The sequence below is a fragment of the Pristiophorus japonicus genome, chromosome 6, assembly GCF_044704955.1.
Source record: "Pristiophorus japonicus isolate sPriJap1 chromosome 6, sPriJap1.hap1, whole genome shotgun sequence".
Lineage (NCBI taxonomy): Eukaryota > Metazoa > Chordata > Chondrichthyes > Pristiophoridae > Pristiophorus > Pristiophorus japonicus.
Window position 1 is genome coordinate 212,970,470 of NC_091982.1, and position 22,620 is coordinate 212,993,089.

The 22,620-nt window shown below is 47.4% G+C and overlaps 1 protein-coding gene across 3 annotated transcripts in view; it reads right to left on the bottom strand.

The window, feature by feature from the left end:
* The window catches only part of mlf1 (myeloid leukemia factor 1), a 194,006-nt gene that overhangs the window by 144,887 nt on the left and 26,499 nt on the right, over positions 1-22,620 (bottom strand). The gene's annotated exons all lie outside the window — the stretch shown is intronic.

The window sequence follows — 22,620 nt, forward strand, 5'->3', positions numbered from 1 at the left end:
AAGCGGGAGCGGGAGCTGAACGGGAGGGAGGTGGGGGGGGAGAAGCTGGAGCTGAACAGGAGGGAGGGAGGCCCAAGTCCGATCTTCGCCCAGGGAGCCCATTCGGCCAGGGCTAGGGGCGGCGTGCTTCGGGCCCCTCCCACGCAGTCTCGGAGCTACTGCATATGCGCACACACTCTAGCGCGCATGTGCAGAGGTCCCGGCATTGTTTTTAGCGCAGGGACCTGGCTCCGCCCCCGACCCCTTGTGCTGCGCCACGCCAAGCACGAAGACATCCTGAGGGGATCGCAGAATCACAAGGTAAGTTTTCAGTGCCCGTTTTATTTCAGAAATGTATTCCTTATGGAGGTGTGCCGTTCTTACAGAGGGCGGAAACTTAGGCCCATGGTATGTACTGCCTTTTGAAGTGGATAGAACAAAGTGGTGGACAGTCCACGTAGTCTCAGATCCAAAATCCAGCAGTAAAATGGTAATTAGCTCTGTGGCACACTGTACCATTCATCTTAAGCAAAAGGTTGCAAGTTTCAGTTCAAAAGCTGACCTAGGTCTACTGATTAAAATTGTCTTTTTGCTGTGAACGTAAGAGTTACATTGGGGAGCACCTGCATTGTAAAAAAACATATTCGAGGTTACTCTTGCATGCTTCCTGTGTCCTGGTTTCACGTGGCATTGCTTCCTTTTGAGTGATACCAAGAGAGAAGGAAAAAGGAAAGTGAGATTCACTTTGCAAATACACACAATAAGAAAAAGAAACAAAACATTAGATGGCAGATTCACGTCCCCATCCCCCACTGTTCTATTACTGTTTCTAAATCTGTAAGCCTACTTACACAATGCTGTTGCTATTAGTTTATAAGTGAAGTATGGCATTAAGCACAGAAATGCTGGAATGAGTATAACTCAGCAGAGTAATGACAAACATTTACAATACAGAAAACAGACACAACTGCACAATACAAAATCATTATCTAATATACATTAGAAAAATTTGGGGCTAAAAATTCGATAGCGGTAAAAACCTGCCAATGCCACCATAGGCCAGTGTTCACGGCCACTGAAAATGGTGACGGTGGCAGGACTGAAAAATTAGCGCTGGGGATTAATTAACATTAGCCCAGCGCTAAACTTACTGTGTAATGCCGTCCTGGTGGCATTCGTCCCAGCAGGAGACCCCAATATAGCGTAGCCATAGCGTCAGTGCAGCAAGCACGAGCAGCCTGCTCTGAAAGAAAGGCTATCATTTCAGAAAGCAGTTTTGTCTCTTAAAAGGGAACTGCCTTCTGAAATGAAAAAAAAAATCATGTCAAAATAGGCAGTTTTTAGCCCCTACAGCTCAACTGCCTTCTGAAAAAAAAATTAACATTAAAAAAAATTCCCAAATGGGAGTCTTCAGCTCTTAAAGCTGAATTCCACATCGCCTCTAAAAAAAATGGGAAAAGTGCCTCAGCACTTACACAAATGGCTCAGCAAACCAGGGAAGGGGCACCCAGGGTCTCGCGCACTGCACTCAAGCTTTGTGCAGAGGGTCAACACTGCAAGAGAGGTCCTCTGCCCACAGGGGCCAGGCAAGCCCTCCAGAAAGAAAGATGTGGGACTAATTACCGAGGCTGTCACAGACAGCATTGTTGTCCCTCATGACCTGGCTCCAGTGCCCAAAGAAGTTTCATGGCCTCAGACCAGTGGTCAAGGTCAGTGAATGCATCTTCAAAAGCCGTCTCCTACCAACTGCACCACCAGCCTCGTGCACTTCTCAATGCACAACTCCCCCCAGCGCCAACCCCCTCCCCCCACCAATCCACTCACATACCAGCAATCTATACCAAATGCTAGGCACACCTCCCATTCCTAGCTTCACCTCAACCCCTTGGAGGAGACGGTGCTGCCCATTCTTGGCATGGACATGGCAGAGGCCATGGCCAACGGCGGCACTGAAAGGATACAAGATCTCGCGTGCGCCTCTTGCTTTCCCACTTCCCCTCACCACAACACCATCCTTGTGCCTTCCTCATTTCACACACCCAAGAAATGCAGCCTGTTCAGCCAGTGGTTAATGAGTCTCCTACAAGCATCTCACCTGCTCCAGTGACATTTTTTCAATTCCCACAGCTTCAAAAAGGTCAAAATACAGAACTGAGAAACCGGTTCATCAACTGTCAAACATAGAAAACATAGAAACATAGAAAATAGATGCAGGAGTAGGCCATTCGGCCCTTCGAGCCTACATCGCCATTCAATGAGTTCATGGCTGAACATGCAACTTCAGTACCCCATTCCTGCTTTCTCGCCATACCTATTGATCCTCCTAGTAGTAAGGACTACATCTAACTCCTTTTTGAATATATTTAGTGAATTGGCCTCAACAACTTTCTGTGGTAGAGAATTCCACAGGTTCACCACTCTCTGGGTGAAGAAGTTTCTCCTCATCTCGGTCCTAAATGGCTTACCCCTTATCCTTTGACTGTGACCCCTGGTTCTGGACTTCTCCAACATTGGGAACATTCTTCCTGCATCTAACCTGTCTAAACCCGTCAGAATTTTAAACGTTTCTATGAGATCCCCTCTCATTCTTCTGAACTCCAGTGAATACAAGCCCAGTTGATCCAGTCTTTCTTGATATGTCAGTCCCGCCATCCCGGGAATCAGTCTGGTGAACCTTCACTGCACTTCCTCAATAGCAAGAATGTCCTTCCTCAAGTTAGGAGAGCAAAACTGTACACAATACTCCAGATGTGGCCTCACCAAGGCCCTGTACAACTGTCGCAACACCTCCCTGCCCCTGTACTCAAATCCCCTCGCCATGAAGGCCAACATGCCATTTGCTTTCTTAACCACCTGCTGTACCTGCATCCAACCTTCAATGACTGATGTACCATGACACCCAGGTCTCGTTGCACCTCCCCTTTTCCTAATCTGTCACCATTCAGATAATAGTCTGTCTCTCTGTTTTTACCACCAAAGTGGATAACCTCACATTTATCCACATTATACTTCATCTGCCATGTATTTGCCCACTCACCTAACCTATTCAAGTCACTCTGCAGCCTCATAGCATCCTCCTCGCAGCTCACACTGCTACCCAACTTAGTGACATGCGCAAATTTGGAGATACTACATTTAATCCCCTCGTCTAAATCATTAATGTACAATGTAAACAGCTGGGGCCCCAGCACAGAACCTTGCGGTACCCACTAGTCACTGCCTGCCATTCTGAAAAGTACCCATTTACTCCTACTCTTTGCTTCCTGTCTGACAACCAGTTCTCAATCCATGTCAGCACACTACCCCCAATCGCATGTGCTTTAACTTTGCACATTAATCTCTTGTGTGGGACCTTGTCGAAAGCCTTCTGAAAGTCCAAATATACCACATCAACTGGTTCTCCCTTGTCCACTCTACGGGAAACATCCTCAAAAAATTCCAGAAGATTTGTCAAGCATGATTTCCCTTTCACAAATCCATGCTGACTTGAACCTATCACGTCACCTCTTTCCAAATGAGCTGCTATGACATCCTTAATAATTGATTCCATCATTTTACCCACTACTGAGGTCAGGCTGACTGGTCTATAATTCCCTGTTTTCTCTCTCCCTCCTTTTTTAAAAAGTGGGGTTACATTGGCTACCCTCCACTCCACAGGAACTGATCCAGAGTCTATGGAATGTTGGAAAATGACTGTCAATGCATCCGCTATTTCCAAGGCCACCTCCTTAAGTACTCTGGGATGCAGACCATCAGGCCCTGGGGATTTATCGGCCTTCAATCCCATCAATTTCCCGACTAATAAGGATTTCCCTCAGTTCCTCCTTCTTACTCAACCCTCTGACCCCTTTTATATCCGGAAGGTTATTTCTGTCCTCCTTAGTGAATACCGAACCAAAGTACTTGTTCAATTGGTCTGTCATTTCTTTGTTCCCTGTTATGACTTTCCCTGATTCTGACTGTAGGGGACCTACGTTTGTCTTTACTAACCTTTTTCTCTTTACATATCTATAGAAACTTTTGCAGTCCGTCTTAATGTTCCCTGCAAGCTTCCTCTCGTACTCTATTTTCACTGTCTGAATCAAACCCTTTGTCCTCCTCTGCTGAGTTCTAAATTTCTCCCAGTCCCCAGGTTCACTGCTATTTCTGGCCAATTTATATGCCACTTCCTTGGTTTTAATACTATCCCTGATTTCCCTTGATAGCCACGGTTGAGCCACCTTCCCTTTTTTATTTTTACGCCAGACAGGGATGTACAATTGTTGTCGTTCATCCATGTGGTCTCTAAATGTCTGCCATTGCCCATCCACAATCAACCCCTTAAGTATCATTCGCCAATCTATTCTAGCCAATTCACGCCTCATACCTTCAAAGTTACCCTTCTTTAAGTTCTGGACCATGGTCTCTGAATTAACTGTTTCATTCTCCATCCTAATGTATAATTCCACCATATTATGGTCACTCTTCCCCAAGGTGCCTCGCACAATGAGATTGCTAATTAATCCTCTCTCATTACACAACACCCAGTCTAAGATGACCTCCCCCCTAGTTGGTTCCTCGACATATTGGTCGAGAAAACCATCCCTTATGCACTCCAGGAAATCCTCCTCCACCGTATTGCTTCCAGTTTGGTTAGCCCAATCTATATGCATATTAAAGTCAAGTATGCTAATAAATTCTCAGATGGAGTTAAATATTAATTGAATAAAGTGCACACATCAGACGACATACAAACTTAACCGTAACTTTATAACGTGTACAGATATTACTCAAGCATGTGTTATGAAACTCAAGGAATTAAACATAAAAGGCATTTGACCTAGATGGCATTTGTCCAGAAACCTGAAGGAATGTATGAGGCTACCTTCTCTTCCTTTAAATTGACTCCTTTTCTTCTGGAAGTTGGCAGCTCATTCTGGGGTAGTTTCGCAGTTAGCAGCAACACTCTGGTACCCTACCTAAGTGGCCATCTTCAAATGAGCCTTCACAGCAACTGGTTGGCTATTTGCCTCATCAGGGGAATCGCAGCTGAGTCTGAGCTCATTCAACATCCATACATGTGTACTGCACAACATAGATAGCAGCCAAAGAATCACAAGGAGGAATCTGGCTGAGTATTTTCCCATTCTCCCTAGCCCAGGGATATGGAGATCAATTTAGCCATAGGGTTGATATAAGCACAAACCAGTACAAACCTGGACCCTCTTCATCGACAGGGCTCTGTACTGTATTATGCGGTGCATTTATTAACTGAGCTATCAATGTGTCTTTTTTTTTTGAGTCTCCATAAGTCTAAGGACTGATTATCATCATATGTTACATTAATAAAAAGGCATTAAACCAAGGAATTATGCCTACTATCAATTGTGGGGAAATAGTTGAGCATTTTACAGTTGCTATCAATTCCTATTTGAAGAGCACATAAGGTGTCGTCAGCATGGACTTAGAAGCAATAGGTTAAAAAGCTCGACACCATCCAGGAGAAAGCAGCTCGCTTGATTGGCATCCCATCCACCATCTTCAACATTCACTCCCTCCACCACCGGCGTACTGTGTCTGCAGTGTGTACCATCTACAAGATGCAGTGCAGCAACTCGCCAAGACTTCTTCGACAGCACCTCCCAAACCTGCGATGTCTACCACCTAGAAGGACAAGGTCAGCAGGCATATTGGAATACCATCACCTCCAAGTTCCCCTCAAAATCACACACCATCCTGACTTGGAAATATAGGCCCCAAGTTTCCACATGATTTGCTCCTGATTTTTAGGAGCAACTGGTGGAGAACGGACTATCTTAGAAATCACAATTCTCCACATTTTGTTTTCTGCAGTTTCACTTTTGAACAGAATTTTTTCTTCAAAAGGGGGCGTGTCCGGCCACTGACGCCTGATTTCAAAGTTTGCACAGTGAAAACGTACTCCAAACTAACTTAGAATGGAACAAGTGAAGATTTTTGTAGGCCTGAAAAAACCTTGTCTACACATTATAAAATCAGGCGCAAGTTACAAATTAGGCGTCCTGAACAAGGTGGGGGGGGGGGAAGGGAAGTCATTAAATTCTACAATAAATCCTTATTTATACTTATACAAATATTATACAAATAAATCCAACCTGAATAAAAATTTATAAGCAAAGAAAAGATTAAATAAACCATCTTCCTACCTGTGTGAAAGTGCTTCAGGCAGGGAGAATGCTGCAGGAAGCCTCACAAGTTGAGGCAGCCGTTCCCGACGGCAGGGGTGGGGGGAGGGGGGGGAGGCAGTGAGGGCCCGACCGACCGACGGCAGCAGCCGTTCCCGCGGGGGGGGGGGGAAACGCAGTGAGGGCCCGACCAACCGACGGCAGCAGCCGTTCCCGTGGGGGGGGGGCGGAGGGGGGAAACGCAGTGAGGGCCCGACCGACTGACAGTAGCAGCCGTTCCCGTGGGGGGGGGAAACGCAGTGAGGGCCCGACCGACCGATGGCAGCAGCCGTTCCCGCGGGGGGGGGGGAAACGCAGTGAGGGCCCGACCGACCGACGGCAGCAGCCGTTCCCGTGGGGGGGGGAAACGCAGTGAGGGCCCGACCAACCGACGGCAGCAGCCGTTCCCGTGGGGGGGGGGGCGGAGGGGGGAAACGCAGTGAGGGCCCGACCGACTGACAGTAGCAGCCGTTCCCGTGGGGGGGGGAAACGCAGTGAGGGCCCGACCAACCGACGGCAGCAGCCGTTCCCGTGGGGGGGGGGCGGAGGGGGGAAACGCAGTGAGGGCCCGACCGACTGACAGTAGCAGCCGTTCCCGTGGGGGGGGGAAACGCAGTGAGGGCCCGACCGACCGACAGCAGCAGCCGTTCCCGTGGGGGGGGGCGGAGGGGGGAAACGCAGTGAGGGCCCGACCGACTGACAGTAGCAGCCGTTCCCGTGGGGGGGGGCGGAGGGGGGAAACGCAATGAGGGCCCGACCGACTGACAGTAGCAGCCGTTCCCGTGGGGGGGGGAAACGCAGTGAGGGCCCGACCGACCGACGGCAGCAGCCATTCCCGTGGGGGGGGGCGGAGGGGGGAAACGCAGTGAGGGCCCGACCGACTGACAGTAGCAGCCGTTCCCGTGGGGGGGGGAAACGCAGTGAGGGCCCGACCGACCGACGGCAGCAGCCGTTCCCGTGGGGGGGGGGAAACGCAGTGAGGGCCCGACCGACTGACAGTAGCAGCCGTTCCCGCGGGGGGGGGGGGGAACGCAGTGAGGGCCCGACCGACCGACGGCAGCAGCCGTTCCCGCCGCGGGGGGGGAAACACAGTGAGGGCCCGAGCGACCGACGGCAGCAGCCGTTCCCGCCGGGGGGGGAAACACAGTGAGGGCCCGACCGACCGACGGCAGCAGCCGTTCCCGCGGGGGGGGAAACACAGTGAGGGCCTGACCGACCGACGGCAGCAGCCGTTCCCGCGCGGGGGGGGGGAGGGGGGAAACACAGTGAGGGCCCGACCGACCGACGGCAGCAGCCGTTCCCGCGGCGGGGGGAGGGGAAACGCAGTGAGGGCCCGACCGACCGACGGCAGCAGCCGTTCCCGCGGGGGGGGGGGGGGGGGGGGGGGGGGGAGGGGAAACGCAGTGAGGGCCCGACCGACCGACGGCAGCAGCCGTTCCCGCGGGGGGGGGGGGGGAGAAACGCAGTGAGGGCCCGACCGACCGACGGCAGCAGCCGTTCCCGCGGGGGGGGGGGGCGGCGGGTGATGGCGGAGGCAGTGAGAAGGCTGCAGGAAGCCTCAGAAGTTGAGGCAGCCATTCCCGACGGCAGGAGGGGGGGGAGGCCGTCGGGAAATGGCTGCCCCAACTTCTGAGGCTTCCTGCAGCCTTCTCACTGCTGCAAGAAGCCTCAGTGCTGATCATGGATGGGCAATGTGCTTTTTTTAAAAAATTATTTAAAAAAATGAACAGCTGCAAAGAACTACAAAAATGGCCGAGTGCCAATGTTTCCTTCACACTGCGCGTGCGCGAACGCTTCAACGCGCACGCGCAGGGTTGCCGGCATGAAAAAAACTAATTTAAATGGTACCCGCCCCCTCCCATTTACAAAATCGGCGCGAGTGGTAGGCTCCGCCCCCTGGGCGCTGCGCCAAGCTGCCATGGAGCTGTAGGGCACACCAGAATCGCGCGTTTTTTTTCAGGCGCCGTTTTCGGCGCGAAAAACGGGCGCCCAGCTCGGAGGGGCGCCCGTTTTGTAGCGTGTGGAAACTTGGGGCCATATTGCCGTTCCTTCATAGTCGCTGGGTCAAAATCCTGAAACCTGGATTATTGCCTATTGTATGTAACACTTGCTTATGTAGGTAAAGCATACTTATAACAAATGAAGCCTGATGATTAATTCACCCTTAACCTTAGTAACACAGAACAAAGACAGTAGAGGTCAGCAGTTATAATATATAACATTTTGGCTAGAAGTCTCTGAGGAAGAGATAAGAAAGCTAGTATTTTGGGAACAGAGCGACCAAGAGACTAAGGCAAAAATCACATCACTGAACAACATGATTAACATTGCATGTACCACTTAGAGCCAGTCTGATAAGAAACAACAAATCAATGTAGCTTCGTTGACAGCAGTAGACCTATCGATGATTTTGTAGCAGGGTAGCCCCGCTCGAAAAAATTGTATAAATTGTACTTGAAACCTCTTGTACTTTGAAGGTTCCACGATTGAACTTTCCCTTGCATTTGCTCGAAATAAAGCCGCTTGAATCGAAGGTTTCGTTTGTTTGGTTCCGTGGTCGTTATACGGAGGGCGAGGGCAAGGTGTCGACTTCCTATATCAGGTTGTCCGCCTCGAGGAAGAGAAGTCTTCCTATTACCCCAACAATTGGCGCTGCGAGCAGGATGCAGACCCTCCGACCCCAGGATGTGGCAGAAACTGTGGTGAGAATAATCTTTTTACTACCTACGAGTTAGAGCTGTAGCATTGACAGGGAAAGAGGTAATCTGTATAAAGAACGAAGAGGGGGTAATCTGTTTAACTGAGTTATAACGAACCATGGAAGGACGAAAACCAAGGTGGGATAAGGTGTATGTCCCAAAGCGTGACACGGTAATAACACGGAGAAGCCGGTATTGATCGTGCGCAGCGCAAACAAGGAAGGAATACAACCTAAAGGTGAGGTGACCCCAACGATCATTAGAGGAAAAATGGCCAGTGAAACAGAATGGGAATGGGGACCGCAAGGATCTCTGCTAGCTGAGAAAAATGGGAAATTAATAAAAGAAATGAGAATGCAAGGATGGCAGCCAGAAGACTCACCTGACAGACAGACGAAATGGTGGGATAGTCAGAAGAATAAAACAGAGCAAGTCTAAGTAATAATACTCACCTGCTACAGAGGATAAATAAAAGAAATAGATACTCAAACAAAACAAATTCAAGAGTTAGAAGCTAAGATAAATAAGCTGAAAAAAGACGGGACCGGACGGATAGTGCAGTGCGCAGCCGTAGCACCATCACTTACGGCAATAGAGCTGCTGTACCCCTCGATGGGTTAGTGTAGTCCATAACCAACCTAACAGTAAACCAGACTGCAATAAGTTGGCCGATAACGAGTGCGGAGTAGAGTGGCCCCCGGCACATGATAATGGCTACCTACCAGAGGCGCCGATACGCACCATTACGATTCCCACCAGCGGACGTAGACCAGCCCAAATTACCATACAGGAGGTACCCCTCAGCCCACAGGAGAGACAAATACTATTGAATTAATTACCAACCCCTAAAGCAAATAGTGGGAATACAGAATTCTGACAAAAGGTGGAAGAGATGCTAGACGCCGCATTCTTGAAAATGTTTAAAGACGGGCTAGGAGAAGCACATCAAAAGATAATTAAGTTAGGATTTAAGGTAGGGGATGACTACGATCAAACTTTGGAATGAGCAGAACATGTAGAAGAGTTAAAGTTAGAACAAAGGGAGAAAATAGCAAAAATAGCAGCAGCAATGGTAGCAGCAGAAACGAAGGGGGAGGAGGCACACCCTCGCACAGCTTCCCTGATATTTTTTAACTGCAATCAGGAAGGCCACTTCAGTAGGGACTGCCCGCAGAAGAGGAAAGGTTATGGAAATTCTAGAGAGAAATGTTACAATTGTGGTAAACCAGGACACTTGTCTAAGGATTGCTGGAATAAGGGAGAAGGCGCAAGAAGGCGAGGCCCCCAACAGACAAAGAAGGGAGCACCCTTTTGCAGTATGTGGATGTTTGCTTCCAGTACAGAACAACAACACGTACTAGCTTTAACTACAGTGCTAGGAGCTCTACTGAGTGCGGGATTAGAAATAAACCCTAGGAAGGTTCAGGTAGGAAGGAGCGAAGTAACATATCGAGTATACATCATATCACAAGGGAAGAGACAGATGACTGAGGACAGAAAGGAAGTAATTCGATCAATGCCCAGGCCAGGAACCATGAAAGGAGTCAGGCAGGTACTAGGGCTATTCAACTACTGCAGAAATGTTATTCCCGAATATGCCGAGATGGCCCAACCTATACAGGACCTGGTCAAAGGGGGGAAACTCTCCCAAGAGCCAGTAAACTGGGGCCCTGATCAGGAAACTGCAAATGTGCAGTTAAAACAAGCTCTCACAAGTGCTCCAGCCCTGAGACTACTCGACCAGAATAGGCCCTTTCACGTCTATACCTACCATAGTAACAATCATTATAACGCGGTAGTGACTCAATTACATGGGGACAGGCATAGGCCAGTGGCATATTACTCAGGTAACCCGCAACCTGTAGCCGCAGGACTGTTGAGGTGCGTTGCTGCCCTAGACTGTGCGGCATGGACCATCAGAGTTAGCGAACCAATAGTAATGTGTGATGCATTATTCTACATACCCAGCATACTTTAGTAGAATTGCTCAACACAGGAAGGCTAAAAACGGTATCCGACGCGCGAAAGGCTAGGTGGGAAGCAATGCTCTTATCCCCCAGCGGGACGATAACAATAATAAAAGACAACTGTAACAACCCTGCAGGGTGGATCATTACGGAGGGAAAAGAGCATCAGTGTAGCCCAACAGGAGAAGACGAGGGAAGTAGTCAGGCGAATGAAATCCCGCTTGAGGAGGCAGACATGGATCTATATGGATCTCGGTGCTATATCAATGGGACACCACGGACGGGATGGGCCGTGGTAGATAGCAGTGGATAGATCAGAAGGGAAGGACGGTTAGAAGGGGGCCTATCAGCTCAAGTGGCTGAATTAGTGGCTCTCACTGAGGCTCGGAGGCTGCCGAGGGGAAAAAGAGTAAACATCCATACAGTCGATGTGCTTTTGGAGTAGTGCATGATTATATGATAGCCTGGAGCAGACGGGGATCCATGACCTCAGGAGGAGGGCAAATTAAACATGAGGAGATTGTTAAAAAATTAGTGGAAGCCTCCCTCCTACCCCAAGAGTGTGCAATAATAAATGTCAAAGCGCACAAAAATTACCAATCAACATCAACAGGGAAACGCATGGGCAGATGAGGCAGCCAAGCGGGTGGCGGAGACCGGTACACTGGCCGGGGAAGCCCAGGTCGGAGCATGTACAATCGGGCCTGAGGAAGTAAACATGCTTAAGGTACAGGGAGAAGCCACTCCACAGGAAAAGGAGGGTGGAAGCAGAGAGGGGCCCAACAAGGAACCGAAGGGATATGGAGGAAAGATGGGAATGTGGTAGCCCTGAAATGCATCCAGGGGAGCCTACTAAATTTATACTATGGCTATGTCCACACAGGTAGAATCAACATGATAAGCTCGATGTCCAGATGCTGGTGGTGGAAGGGAATAGGTAGAGATATAGAGAACCACTGTAGAAGGTGCGTGACATGCGCAAAATACAACTCAGGGGGGAAAGTAAAGGTCAGAATGGGACATCAGCCCCGACCGAAAGGACCCTGGGAAGACTTGCAGATAGACTTCACTGGACCGTTACCCAGCAACAAGGGGAAGACATACTGCCTAGTTATAATAGACCAGTTTACGAAGTGGGTAGAAGCTTTCGCCACTAGAAATTGTTCAGCAGAAACTGTGGCCAGGATCCTAGCAGAAGAAATAACACCCCGATGAGGAATGCCACTGCAGCTGGACTCAGATCAAGGTACCTACGTCACAGGAAGGTGAAACAGGCCTGCACTTGACTAGGAATTCGGCCATATCCCATACCATCCGGAATCCTCCGGATTAGTGGAACGAATGAATAGGACCTTAAAAGCAGTCCTAGCTAAAGCAATCGAGGAAACTGGAAAAGGGTGGATAGAGATGTTACCCCGAGTACTGATGCTCAGAGCAACCCCTGGTCGGACGACAGGACTGACACCCTTTGAGCTAATGATTGGAAGGGCAATGAGACTGCCAGAAGTCTTGGTTTCAGGAAGCGAGGGCGTAGGACCATATAAAGACAGATTACAGAGATTTGTGATGGAACTCTGTAAGCAGTTACAGGCCAGTAGGCACAGGCTAGAGATCAGAAAATAATCAAGGACTTAGAGAACGACACTAAGGAACAGAAGGTCTAAATATCCCAAATAGGCAGTCAGGTAATGGTGAGGATTACCCCAGAGAGGTCCGGGCTCGCACCCAAATGGACCGGGCCCTATCAGGTAATAATGGTAAGTGACATGTGCGCATGTGTAGTTATAAGGGGTATCAGCAGATGGAAATTCTGGACCCAGTTGAAAAAGCATAATCACTAAATTAACCGGTGACGACCAGGAAATATTATTTTTTGCAGAATTCTGGTGCTCGTGGAAACATCGTTGGGTAACCCATACCAAGGACAACCAGCTGAAGACAGCAAGGCCTGTATTACAGGGACTCAGGCGACATCGGTTGTGATAAAGAATCAGGAACGCTGACGGTGACAGTCGGAGCAACAATGGACTTAAATTGCAGCTTTGGACTAACAGGCATAAGACAACATGGTCGGATCAACAATGGGGATTGACAAATATAGCGGGACTAATAATTTGGGTGAATAAAATCACAGTGTGTTTTGCACTTAGGAAGGGTGGGGGGCAAAGATACTGCACCCAGGAGAAGGGGGAGGTGCAGATAAGGTGCACGCCAAATTACACTCAATTCTCCAGAGTACCCCAACAAGGGAAGGATGATTGGAAGTTATGCCCGCCCTCTCAAAGTACCGATGCCTAGAAATGGTGTTGGTAATCCCCGAGATATACCCCCAGCGCCACCAATATATCCAATTATAAACGCTGGGGCAAAAGGGGATTGGTAATAAGGCAGACCAAGAATAAGATATACTTCGGGGTACGCCAGCGAATAATTACTGTATTCCTAAATTTAACAGACTTAACCATCCCCAACTTCTGCAGGATAAACACTGTATAAGCCTGTATAAAAACCTGGCCCTGCGGGCACCTGAAGGCCCTGAATCAAAAACCATGAAGTTTAATGTGGGAAGAGTGTCAGGTAAAAGATGGAATCGGGGAAAAAAGAGGGATACTGGAAATGGTAGGTGCGGGATACGCGGCGCAAGTTGCGAAGGTAAACATTATAGACCTGCACACGATAGATGATCGAGTTGACACCCTAACACGAACCTTACAAAGATTGCTGGAGAGGGATGAGGATAATGAAAAGGTACAAGCACAACTGGGTAATGGCGCAGAAAGGGAATTATTCCACGTGGCCCACACATTGTGAGACCACGCCAGAACTCTAAATTCGATAAATAGTGCAGAACGAAACTTGAGTAAAACCATACAGACAGAACAAGTATGTACAGGATACGGAGCATGGTTGCTCAGTGGAATACAACATAACCTAGAGCAACTTCAGAATGGAAAGATGCCGGACTGGATAACACTTGATGTATTTACCAACTGGACGTTGAACAAAAACATGACTCATGCCTGCGAGGTGCGGAGAAACAGTCATGCTTGGGTCCCAAAGGTCAGATGTGTAACCGGATATTTAAATATAATAGGTTTTGTATTATCTATACCACAGTATGATGTGACAAAGGGAGATCCTCTATACCAAACAAACAATGTAGGAAAAATAAGAAATCAAACTCGCGTGCGTTATCATGACCTAACCAGATATATAATTAAAGAGAACAACAGTACTAAAAGTCTCAGCATAGATGATTGCTATAAAAATAACCAATTTGTTTTATGTTGAGATCCACTACAAATGCTCAGAGATGAATGTGGATATGACCAAGTGGACGGGTGCACTTTGAGTATCACCCCACTAGCCCAGGACTACGAAACTACCGCTGCTCCACGAGGAAATGGGAAATGGTGTGTGAGCACCACGGCGACTGAGATGACGGTCACAAATAAAGGAGGAGATCTCACTTTACGTGCCATCATGAATACTGACTTCTGCTTTACCCTGCATGAGGAGGCACACATAAATGGATACATTATAAACTCTGAACTGAAAGAAGAAACCATCAATGGGACAATGATAGATTCTATCTGCGAAGGGTATAAGGCGGCCATCGGGCCACAAGGAAATCCGATACCCCAACTGAATGAGGAACAAACTCGACTGGAGCAGGATATTCGGAAGCAACGACTAAAATATATAATCCTGATGGAAGACATAGACAAACTGTGAAGAGATACTGAGAAAATGTTGGCTATTCAGCCGTGATATAAGAGAGTTTGGAACACTGGACTCAATGTACAAGTGCAGCCGTGGATACGGATTGTGTCACATATACTGGTTGTAGTGCAAGGGATCATCTTGGTCATCCTACTATTGTTAGCCTGTAAGAAGTGTGACTTACGTAAGAGGCAGGCCCTAGCCCGTACTTTAGTTAAAACATTGAATAAAAGGAAATTTGACAGTCCGGCAGAAAGGACTTATTTAGTATAACCTTGATGGGAAAGCCAACAGGTAGGTCCTGCAGCTCGGGAAGTAGCGCTACTCACGCGAAAGGGCAACCCTGGAAGCTCACCCATGAGGAATTAATTGGGAAATGGCCTATCTTAGGATACAGCTAAGGGCCATTCGGGGGAATTGTAAGGGGTATAGAGTTGTAGCAGGTAAAGAGCAGACAGATTAAGAGGGCTTATCAGTATTAGGAGGGTCTGAGGAATCGGTGAAGTTCCTCTACCTTGGATAGAAACATAGAAAATAGGTGCCGGAGCAGGCCATTCGGCCCTTCGATCCTGCACCACCATTCAATATGATCATGGCTTATCATGCAACTTCAGTACCCCACTTCTGCCTTCTCCCCATAACCCCCTGATCCCTTTTGCCGTAAGGGCCACATCTAACTCCCTTTTGAATATATCCAACGAACTGGACTCAACAACTTTCTGTGGTAGAGAATTCAATAGGATCACAATTCTCTGGGTGAAAATGTTTCTCCTCATCTCTGTCCTAGATGGCTTACTCCTTATCCTTAGACTGTGACCCCTGGTTCTGGATTTCCCCAATATCGAAAACATTCTTCCTCCATCTAACCTGTCCAATCCCGTCAGAATTTTATATGCCTCTATGAGATCCCCTCTCATTCTTCTAAATTCCAGTGAATATAAGCCGAGTTGATACAGTCTTTCTTCATATGTCAGTCCTGCCATCCCGGGAATCAGTCTGGTGAATCTTCGCTGCACTCCTTCAATAGTAAGAATGTCCTTCCTCAGATTAGGAGACCAAAACTGCACACAATACTCAAGGTATGGTCTCATCAAAGTCCTGTACAACTGCAGCAAGACCTCCCTGTTCCTATATTCAAATCCTCTCGCTATGAAGGCCAATATGCCATTTGCTTTCTTTATTGCCTGCTATACCTGTATACCTACTTTCAATGACTGATGTACCATGATACCCAGATCTCGTTGCACCTCCCCTTTTACTAATCTGTCACCATTCAGATAATAATCTGCCGTTCTGTTTTTGCCATCAAAGTGGATAACCTCACACTTATCCACATTATACTGCATCTGCCATGCATTTTCCCACTCACCTAACCTGTCCAAGTCACCCTGCAGCCTCTTAGCATCCTCCTCACAGCTCACACTGCCACCCAGCTTAATGTCATTTGCAAACTTGGAGATATTACATTCAATTCCTTCATCTAAATCATTAATATATATTGTAAATAGCTGGGGTCCCAGCACTGAACCTTGCGGTACCCCACTAGTCATTGCCTGCCATTTTGAAAAGAACTCGTTTATTCCCACTCTTTGCTTCCTGTCTGCCAACCAGTTCTCTATCCAGGTCAATACATTACCCCCAATCCCATGTGCCTTAATTTTACATGCTAATCCCTTGTCAAAAGCCTTTTGTGAAGTCCAAATACACCACATCCACTGGTTCTCTCTTATCCACTCTACTAGTTACATCCTCAAAAAATTCTAGAAGATTTGTCAAGCATGATTTCCCTTTCATAAATCCATGCTGACTTGGACCGATCCTGTCACTGCTTTCCAAATGCGCTGCTATTACATCTTTAATAATTGATTCCTGCATTTTCCCCACTACCTATGTCAGGCTAACCGGTCTATAATTCCCTGTTTTCTCTCTCCCTCCTTTTTTAAAAAGTGGGGTTACATTAGCTCCCCTCCAATCCATAGGAACTGATCCAGAGTCCATGGAATGTTGGAAAATGACCACCAATGCATCTACTATTTCTAGGGCCACTTCCTTAAGTACTCTGGGATGCAGACTATCAGGCCCTGGGGATTTATCGGCCTTCAACCCCATCAATTTCCCCAACACCATTTCCTGACTAATAAGGATTTCTCAGAGTTCCCTCAGTTCCTCCTTCTCGCTAGTCCCTCGGTCCGCTAGTACTTTTGGGAGGTTATTCGTGTCTTCCTTAGTGAAGACAGAACCAAAGTATTTGTTCAATTGGTCTGCCATTTCCTTGTTCCCCATTATGAATTCACCTGATTCTGACTGCAAGGGACCTACATGAGTCTTCACTAATCTTTTTCTCTCCACATATCTATAGAAGCTTTTGCAGTCAGTTTTTATGTATGGATTTTACGGTATGGATTATTGCCTATTGTATGTAACACTTCACTTGCTTATTTAAGTAAAGCACACTTATAATGAATTAAACCCGATGGTTAATTCATCCTTAACCTTAGTAACACAGAACAAAGACAGTAGAGGTCAGCAGTTACAATACATAACATTTTGGCTAGAAGTCTCTGAGGAAGAGATAAGAAAGCTAGTATTTTGGGAACAGAGCGATTAAGAGACTAAGGCAAAGTCATCATCATCATCAAAGGCAGTCCCTCAGAATCGAATACGAGAACCACAGTCCAATACGAGAACCACAGTCTCTGTCACAGGTGGGACAGACAGTGGTTGAAGGGAAGGGTAGGCGGGGAGCCTGGTTTGCCGCACGCTCCTTCCGCTGCTACGCTTGGTTTCTGTATGCTCTCAGCGACGATACTCGAGGAACTCAGCACCCTCCCGGATGCACTTCCTCCACTTAGGGCGGTCTTTCGCCAGGGACTCCCAGGTGTCAGTGAGGATGTTGCACTTTATCAGGGAGGCTTTGTGGGTGTCCTTGTAACGTTTCCTCTGCCCACCTTTGGCTCGTTTGCCGTGGATGAGTTCAGAGTAGAGCGCTTGCTTTGGGAGTCTCGTGTCTGGCATGCGAAATATGTGGCCTGCCCAGCGGATTTGATCAAGTGTGGTCAGTGCTTCAATGCTGGGGATGTTGGCCTGGACGAGGACGCTAATGTTGGTGCGACTGTCCTCCCAGGAGATTTGTAGGATCTTGCGGAGACATCGTTGGTGATATTTCTCCAGCGACTTGAGGTGTCTACTGTACATGGTTCACGTTTCTGAGCCATACAGGAGGGCAGGTGTTAACTACAGCCCTGTAGACCATGAGCTTGGTGACAGCTTTGAGGGCCTGGTCTTCAAACACTTTTTTCCTCAGGCGCCCGAAGGCTGCACTGGAGACGGTGTTGGATCTCGTCGTCAACGCCTGCTCTTGTTGATAGGAGGCTCCCGAGATAAGGGAAGTGGTCCACGTTGTCCAGGGCCGCGCCGTGGATCTTGATTTCTGGGGCAGTGCTGTGCGGCGAGGACAGGCTGGTGGAGGACCTTTGTCTTTACTGATGTTTAGCGTAAGGCCCATGCTTTCACACGCCTCGGTAAATATGTTGACGATGTCCTGGAGTTCAGCCTCTGTGTGTGCACAGATGCAGGCGTCGTCCGCGTACTGTAGCTCGATGACAGAGGTTGGAGTGGTCTTGGACCTGGCCTGGAGACGGTGTAGGTTGAATAGCTTCCCACTGGTTCTGTAGTTTAGTTCCACTCCAGCGGGGAGCTTGTCAACTGTGAGGTGGAGCATGGCAGCGAGGAAGATTGAGAAGAGGGTTGGGGGCGATGACGCAGCCCTGCTTGACCCCGGTCTGGATGTGGATTGGGTCTGTGATGGATTCATTGGTAAGGATCACAGCCTGCATGTCGTCGTGGAGCAGGCGGAGGATGGCGACGTACTTTTGGGGGCATCCGAAACGGAGGAGGACACTCCATAGTCCCTCGCGGTTGACAGTGTCAAAGGCTTTTTTAAGGTCTAAGAAGGCCATGTACAAGGGTGGCGCTGTTCCCTTCATTTTTCCTACAGCTGTCGCGCTGCAAAAATCATGTCCGTTGTGCCCCGGAGGGGACAAAATCCGCACTGTGACTCCGGGAGGAGCTCCTCGGCCACGGGGAGAAGACGACTGAGGAGGACTCTAGCGACGACTTTCCCAGTGGCTGGTAGCAGGGAGATTCCTCTGTAATTGCCGCAGTCGGACTTGTCCCCTTTTTTAAAGATGGTCACGATCACTGCATCTCTGAGATCTCCCGGCATGCTCTCCTCCCCCCAGATGAGAGAGATGAGGTTGTGTATTCGCGCCAGCAGTGTCTCTCTGCCATGCTTCACAGTGCCTCAGCAGGGATTCCATCCACTCCCGTAGCCTTGTTGTTTTTTACCTGTCTTATGGCTTTTTCTACCTCATGCAGTATTGGGGTCTCAATGAGGTGGTGACGGGTAGCATGCTGCGGAATGGAGTCGAGAACACTCGAGTCAAAGGCAGAGTCTCGATTGAGGAGATGTTCAAAGTGCTCCTTCCACCGGGCCCTGACTGCCTCGATGAACTTGATGAGTGTTTTCCCGTTCTTTGCCAGCAGCGGGGTCGGGCCTTGGGTGTTTGGACCGTAGGTAGCCTTGACTGCAATGAAGAATCCTCGCACATCATGGTTGGTCAGCTGCTGTATCTCCTGTGCTTTCTCCATCCACCACCTGTTCTTTAGGTCCTGTATTTTTTGTTGGACCTTAGTATTCAACCGTCTGTAATGCTGCTTTGCTGCTCCCAAGTTGGATTGCTGTTTAAGGCTCAGAAATGCTCAGAAAAAGCAAAGATCACATCACTGAATAATATGATTGACATTGCATGTACCACTCAGAGCCAGTCTGATAAGAGACGACAAATCAATGCAACTTCATTGACACTGTAGACCTATCGATGATTTTGTAGAAGGGTAGCCCCACTCGAAAAACTGTATAAATTGTACTTGAAACCCCTTGTTCTTTGAAGGTTCCACGATTGAACTTTCCCTTGCTTGAAATAAAGCCGGTTGAACCGAAGGTTTCGTTTGTTTGATTCCGTGGTCGTTATACGGAGGACGAGGGCGAGGTGTCGACTTCCTATATCAGGTAGTCTGCCTCGAGGAAGATAAGTCTTCCTATTATCCCAACAAGGGGCATGGCAATAAAAATCAAAAGGTGTTGATAAACTTATGTTCTGTCCAGGAGGTAATGATCAGTGAAGTTTTGCAAAAGCCTGTTCTGCGTCCCTGCACTTCACCCTATTCATAAAAGGTTTTTGGGAGATAGGTACTTCTTGTTCTGACAGAAGGTCATCATCCTGAAACGTCAACTTTGTTTCTCCCTCCACAGATGGTGCCTGACCTGCTGAGTATTTCCAGCATTTTCTGTTTTTATTTCAGATATCCAGCAACTGCATTATTTTGCTTTTGTCTTCTTTTATAGTAGTGTTGCAAAGTTTACTGGTAAACACCACGTTTTGTTGCCAAATTTAAGAAAAGTTGAATCTATCCAATTAAACAAAAGTGCGAAGGAATGATTAACTATTCACTGCAAGTATGAAGTTATAAATTTGCTAATCATGTAATTGGCTGCTTTACAAGGGCACTTCACAGGGTGTCAAAGCAGGTAATTCTAATCCTGCACTGATCATTAGTGAGGCCACTTTTTGAACTTCATGGATAGCAATACAAACATTTAGAGGGATGTAGATATGCTGCACCAAGCTCAGAGAAGTACACAAGGATGATTCTAATATGCAAGTTCAGTTTAGTTTGGTGAGTCTAAATTATAGCTTGATTTACCATTTAATATGAATTGCAAATGCAGAAAAAAGTATATGTATAAAATCAAATGAGCCTCAAGCAAAACTAGGGAATAGAAGCATTTCCTCCTTCCACAGAACAGACAATGGGGATGATATTCTTTGGCAGGGCACAAAACAGTTGGTAGTGGATCAGCCATCCGTTATACAGACGGCCCGATCTCCCTTCCCATTGAAGTTACTGGTTTTGATCAGATAAGTAATTTTATGGTTCACCAAATGCAATGCCAAATGGAGGCAAGGTGCACACCCAATAAAAGAGAGAGCAAATCATTTTTCCAAGAGGAAAAAAATGCTTTGTTTCTACTGCAGGTCCATGTTTTGCATCAATAAAGCTACCTAAAAAAACATCAATAGAAGCCACATGGCTGTTAATTCATCCTTCCATGAGCTGAAACCAAGACCATTGATTATTTAGTCACACATTGAAAGAGATTTGAGTAGACTATACATAACTTGTGAAGCAGCTTGAAGTCCTCGTTAAGAACAATGAAGTCTTATTTTCAAAATAGTCTTGGTACAGCTCAACAACAAACAGTATTTGTTCAATAGACCCAATGCGACTGGGTCATAAAAGAAAGAAATAGTTATGATATAAACATAAATGAAGCTAAGCTTTATCCAGAAGTTCAACAGATGGTGGAGATATTCAAGCATAACATTACATGAAATGCACTCAAATATTTTTTAGAGCCTGATCTTTTGTAATAAGAAGTATGCACTCCCATTTAATGCCTGGCATTTATAGCGAGAGAAGTTACTGGACAGAGACTGATGTTGTAGAGGGGGAAGTAGGCAGTCTTTGTGATGGAGAATAGATGAGGTCAGAAATTCAGCACGAGATCGAAGAGGATATAGTCAGGTTGAGCCTGAGATAGTGACAAGAAGGTGGAATGGGGTCAGTGATGAGGGTATGGAGAAGTTTATGTCAGAGCCTAAAAATAATGGCTGCTGTCTTTTCCACGTTTAGCTGGAAGAAATTGCAGCTCATCCAAAACTGAACTCAAGACAAGAAATCTAGCAACAAAGGCAGTGGAGGAATAAGGAGAACTGGTGAAGTAGACGCTGGTTGTCAGCGTCGTTCAAGTGGAATCTGATCCTGTGCTGGTAGATGAAATCACCAAAGGGCCGCATGTAGATGTGCAAGAGGCAGAGCGAACAATATATACCAAAGGGATTCCTGAAGGGACTGTGTTGGAGTCACTGCTAACAATCACTGTCTAGGCTTACAACTGAATAAAGGCCACTTGTGGCCAGTGTATAGGGAATTGTACCTCTGCAAGAGTCTGTCTTCCAAGAAGCAGGAGACTTTAAAAAGAAGTGGAGAATGCAGTAATTAACATACATTACTTATATGCAACAGTCTATTCCACCAAAAACAATGAGGATCTTAAAATAGTAACCTACTAGTTACATTTGAGGAAAATCTGCGGTTTAATGTTCCAAAAAAGGCCTGGAGTCTTGGCCTTCCTGGTATGAAGACAGCACAAAAATTAGATTTCAAACATCTATAAGCTGCATCATTTTCAGCAATAACTTAACTTAATTAGAATATATACGATCCATTAAACTTGGAAACATTTCTTACATGTCCAGGTTCACAGCTCAACTTTATGAGAGTTTTTTTTAAACATTACATCGTCATGGCAATGTCATAATTCTCCACCCACTGCCACCGACATTCCTCCTCAAGTTGCGTCTAGTGCCAGTTTCGATTTGGGCTGGAGCGGGTGGGAGGGGAGAACCGCCAGGACTCGCCCATTGATGTCAGTGGATGCCCGAGTGGCGTAAGTGGACCCCCGCCTTCCGAGATGCCAGATTGGTGCGGGCAGGAGTCAGCGCCAGAACGTAGGTGGAACACTGCAGGAGGCTGGTCTGTCCGCGACAGTAGGTATAAAGAGCCGGAAAAAAAAGGTTAGTAAACAATTTTTAATTTTTTTCTTTGCAGCGACTTACCTTGATGGGGTCCCCTGAAGGTCTTCCGATGTTTTTTTTCATGCTCTTTATTTGCAGCTCTTCGACCCTCTGTGGGCCCGACTCCATCCTCGGTGCCTTTGCCGCCGAGAATGAAAGTTCCTGCCCAGATTGATGGCGTAAGTTCCTCTTTTCCCACCGGCCGCCCTTTCCGCCGATATTGTGTTATTGCTGAAAATGATGCAGCTTATAGATGTCTGAAATCTATTTTTGTGCTGTCTTCATACCAGGAAGGCCAAGACTCCAGGCCTTTTTTGGAACATTAAACTGCAGATTTTCCCCAAATGTAACTAGTAGGTTGCTATTTTAA